The 5128-nt window shown below is 38.7% G+C and overlaps 1 long non-coding RNA gene across 3 annotated transcripts in view; it reads left to right on the top strand.

The window, feature by feature from the left end:
• Window positions 1–5128, top strand: part of LOC104910533 — a 72989-nt gene that overhangs the window by 25434 nt on the left and 42427 nt on the right. For all 3 annotated transcript variants that reach the window (XR_004159465.1, XR_004159464.1, XR_004159466.1), the window contains exons 9-10: window positions 240–373; window positions 2853–3030. This is a non-coding gene — a long non-coding RNA (uncharacterized LOC104910533). The remainder of the gene's footprint in view (window positions 1–239; window positions 374–2852; window positions 3031–5128) is intronic.

Raw genomic sequence — 5128 nt, 5'->3', positions numbered from 1 at the left:
AATACGTCTCCAATTTAGAAGGCAGGCAAGTATGAACAGCAGCTGCTTACTGTCTCAAGTAGCAACAGTTACATATGCTATCTCTTATTCCATGAAGGGTGGGAAGCACGTAGTTTGTGCCCTCGTACAGTCCTGTGCCTCTTTGTAGCTGAAGTGTATGCTCTCAGACAGAGCTCCGAAGACTTCCTTAATTTGAAAGCTGTAGCTTTTTGCTGTAATTCCTCCTTTTCTTGAAGCAGACACTGCAGGAGAAAGAGTAATTGCTTTCTGTGGCAACCCCAAGAAAGAAGAGCATGGCCATGGAAGAGGACTGGCAGAAAAGAGCTGAGAGGGGAACAGCATCTAGCATGCTGTGGGATCACAGAGCAGAGAGGTATGTTTGGCACAAGTGACGTCAGAAGAGTAGCCTTCTAAAGTTGCTGGAAAAGTATTCTATGAATTGCACTGAGCTAGAAAATTGTGGATTTTTGTCATTAGGATAAGTGTGGCTTTAGCACCTATGATAACCAAAGGCACAGTAGCTGTAATCCTGCAGTCCTGCATAGTCACCTCATGTTGGAAAGCCTTTCTTACAGCGAGTTAAACTTGCATTATGGTCTTGGTAAGACCTGGTAGCCATGGGAGTTCTCTAAGGTTTCCAGGCATCATCACTTAAATACATAGAGGTCACATACTCTGCAGGCAAGAGTGAAAATAGTACTTTCTATCCATGCAGTCCTCTTCTGCATCACTCTGGGTTCTGGTTATTATTCTGTGTATGCCTGCTCTGTGAGGTGATGATAATACTCTACAGTTAAATGAGAAGGTTTTAGCAATGGACCTAGTAATTCTCCTAATTGAGCAAGAAATGAGCTTCTAGGGTTAGGTGTTTCCTTTCTGTTTCTCAGTGAAATAGTCTTTTTTTTTTTTTTTTTTCCCGGGAAAGCTATTTATAAAGCCATTTATTTATAAAAATACCAATTAGTTTCTTGTGTTAGAATATTTTATTGCAGCCAAATTCAGAAAATATATTAAAAGATCTAAACGAGACTTCTGTATCTTCAGCAGCCATCATAAAATAAAGAAGCAGGGACTAGAACTGTTTCTAGTGGTTCTAGATGGCTGCATGGCAATATCATTTACATGAAGCAGCTTGTTGTCACTTCTCAGTGCAAGCGCATATTATATCCTGCGGTCCAACACTTGGGCCCAGCATTCCTTCTGTGTGGAAGGCACAAAAAGAAATGTAGCCACACTGATTAACTTCTGTACAGGAACTGATTCAGAGTCATTAGCCCTGAAAAAGCACAACAACTTACAGTAATGTTACCCAAGCCACAAAAGCAGAACTCACAAATTCGTGCTTTCTAGGGACACTGACATGACAATGTATCAGTGTGATCACTGTACCGTGGTCCTTGTAGACTGCCTCGCTAGGGAGGGTTAAATGGAGAGTTAATATAATTTTATAAATTGTTGTGAAGGCATGGGAGGTTGCCCCCCACTGGCAGCTGCTGGAAAACTAGGCAACATTAGAAAGAGAAAATAAAAGTAAAAACATAACTGGAATTCTTGTTATGGCAAAGTGCAATAATGCAAACAAAAAGAAGCCAGCATTGCAGGAAAAAGCAGCAGCCTAGATGAATATTTAAACCAAAGGAACTTACCTATTAATTCATCAGGTGTGGAGTCCTCAGTACAAGAGAGATGTGGACCTGTTGGAGTGTGTCCAGAGGAGGGCCACAGAAATGATCAAAGGAGCACGTTTCCTACAAAGACACACTGAAAGATTTGGGGCTTTTCAGCCTGGAGATAGCACAAAAATGTGCTTCCTAAATACACAAGGGATGTTTTATAGTCATCTAAATGCTAATATCTATATTAAGATGTTCATTTTTAACGTACATAATTCTTATACTTTCTCAGGAGCAAAATATCCACTTCTAATTTATGCAAGTTTCATTTACTATTATTCTTTTATTATGCAAGTTTCTTTCACAGTGGACACAGGCTATTTGACAAGATATTGGTCATTACTCTTACCAAAGAGCTACTAAATTGTAATTTACTGTTATAAACACAGTGACAAAGACTGTGAATAACTTACATCAGGTAAACTGTAAAGTCAAAGGAGATGTATGAATATCATGTTGAAAATAAAATGGAATAACTGGAAATTCAAACATGACCTTCCTGATTTGAAGCAGTATCACCCAAACTTTTTGGTGTGGCTTCACAACAGGTGAAAAAACCTGCAGGTTTTGTTTTGTTCTACTCATAAGTGTTTGCCTGTAATTTCATGAAATGAATTTGTTTGAAATTAGTGCTAGTTATGTTACTAGAGGAGTAAAAATGGAGCACAAAGTATTGCTCAGGAGCAAAAGTGAAGATGTAGGAAGAAAGGAAGACTCTTCTCGGCAATGAGGTCTGTGTGTCTTGAAAAAAAAAATGGCAGCTTTTGTGGAAGAAGTTCCAGGAAGTTTCCCAGCTGACTCATCTCATTCCCAGCTTTTATTGGTAAATTTCCAAATGCTTAAAGATGAGACTGCACCATTCTTTTCTCACATACTGTCTCATATTGACTCTTTTCAAAAACCAGTCTGGAAGTTGAACCCTTCTGACAAGAAATATGATCTGATAAGATGTTATACTTTGATAATCACAATGATTTTCATCAACTGAATTCCAAAATTTTTAGAGTCCTTATAACCAAGCGTACATCTTGGTGCAGAGGAAAGTATCTGCAGTTTGAATACTGTCTCCTCCTGCTGTGCTTGATTTTATTCTGCAGAGCTGAACTACTGCACTCTCAGTTATCAGTCTTATGAATTACTGCATAGGAGATTGAAAGTACTATTGTTTTCTTCCCCTAGGTGAAAGAGTGGATATATATAACTGATAAACACGGACAACTTTATCTCCTCCCAGTTCCAGTGTGGCAGCCAGAGGATGTAACTCAGGAGGAAAAAGCATTCAGCTTCTGAGGAGACACATCTTAGTCAGCTGGTACTCATCATCACACTATTCTAAAAGTTGGGCATTTGAGCTAAGGTGAGTTTTGTTTCTAGTGACAGTAACAAAGTGCTTTACCCCTGAAAAAGAGAGGACAGAGGAGTCCCTTCCAACCCAAACCATACTATGATTCATTCTAAGTATGTGTGATGAGGGTGCATTTCTCTGTAAATTATAATCTATCCTGTATCAGTTCCATACCAGTACATAAACCAATATACAAGTCTGAAATAACTATGTGGGAGAGTAATTGCTGTAACAGAACACGTAATATACTGAACAAATGACTGTGTATGTGTGCCTTCTTTAAAAACCTGGGTATTTCTGCTTCATGGTTAGTAAAGCACTTTAGATAGTCTGTCTCTTTTCATATTATATTATAATATGTTCTAAATTATAGACTCTTCATATTACTTATTAAAAACTTCTTTCATCTCACAAATGCTATTTAATTTCTAGACACATGTGGAGAGACATTAATATGCTGTCTTTCAGAAGTGTGCATAGTATTTCTGGCAAGTTATAATTTATGAGCTATTGCCACTAACTACAAGCTATTCCTATTTAAAGAGATAATGTTTCCAAGCAAAATCATATCAATTGCTAAGTTTGCAAAACCAAAACAAAGGGAAAGGCATTTAAGGCTTTAAATTAGTAGAAATATGTTTCTGAATCTGTGAAAATCTATGAAAAAAGCTATCATAGAAATATGCAGAGTAATCTTCAGTGCCTACTTGGACTCATGTGAGGAATCTTTGATTTTAAGTGTTACGTTTAATGCCCCACAAACTAGCACTATTCTATTTCAACAGCATATATGCAATATTGCAGCCTAAAAGTTTTCCAGGATTGAGTTACTCCATAAATTTAAATATAAACAAAAAATCCTACAGAATAATGTTTACAAATGTGGTTTGGCTAGCATCCCAAAAGGCACATCACTGTAACAGTTCTCTGTAGTTACACTTGTGTTATTTCTCCTTTATCAGCTTTGAATAGACCGCAAAACTCTCCCAGCTCACACTGCCTCTGTGGTCATAGAGTCAATCATAGAATCATTAATGTTGGAAAAACCACTAAAATAATCAAGTCTAACAATCAACCCATCACTTCCATGCCCTACCATGCCCACTAAACCACATCCTTATGTGTCACATCTACACGTTACTTAAACACTTCCAGGGATGGTGACCTCCACCACTTCACTGGGCAGCCTGTGCCAATGCCTTCCCAAATCTTCTGAGAAAATAGAGGCAAACTCCCACCTTGTCACAACTCCTTTCAGGCAGCTGTAGAGAGTGATATGGTTTCCCCTGGGCATCCTCTTCTCCAGATTGAACAATCCCAGCTCGCTCAGCTCCTTCCCATAAGATTTGTGCTCCAGAGCTTTCACAGCTCAGTTGCCCTTCTCTGGACACATTTCAAAGCTTCAATGTCTTCTTTGTAGTGAGGGACCCAAACCTGAAAGCAGTAGTCAAAGCGCAGTCTCACTAGAGCTGAGTGTAGGGGGTGGTAACTTCCCAAATCCTGCTGATTACTGATGTAGAGATCTGCGGTGCCAACCCCGCAAAACTATCAGGGAACCTACTCCTTATTTAATCTCCCAGCTAGGTAGCACAGGAAAAATTCTGTACTTAAATGCATTTTTGAAGTGACGTGTTGTGCCACCTGACTCTAGATGATTGGGAACCTTCTGATCTAAGTAGCTGGAATTCCATGCAGCGCCTTGGGAAATGTCCTGAATGAGGCCCATTAGCAGAGCTTGTACAAGCCTTTTTTGGATCTAAATATTTTTGACTATACTGGATATGCCTCGAGGCAGAATCCCTATCTCAGTGTCCCCTTAAAAGTATGTCATTCTTAAGTTTAAAGCACAACACTCAAGACAGGTGTCAGTCAAAGTCTGAGACTTTTTACTAGACAAGCTTTTATAAATGTTTCTCATCAGAAATTCCAAAACAATGAATTGAAGAATCAAATGTTACATGAGAAAGAAGCTGAAACACTTAGATGATGTGTGGATGATGCGCGGGAATTCTTTTTCTCAGAGCAGTTTGGCTAAACAATTTGCTTGGATGTATCAATCTTAATCCTTGTTGTTTTGTTGGGACTTTTTTTATAACTAACTGTCCTCACA

The sequence above is a fragment of the Meleagris gallopavo genome, chromosome 4 (genome assembly GCF_000146605.3).
Source record: "Meleagris gallopavo isolate NT-WF06-2002-E0010 breed Aviagen turkey brand Nicholas breeding stock chromosome 4, Turkey_5.1, whole genome shotgun sequence".
Lineage (NCBI taxonomy): Eukaryota > Metazoa > Chordata > Aves > Galliformes > Phasianidae > Meleagris > Meleagris gallopavo.
Note: the sequence above shows the minus strand (reverse complement) of the source record. Positions and strands in the feature narration are given on the sequence as shown.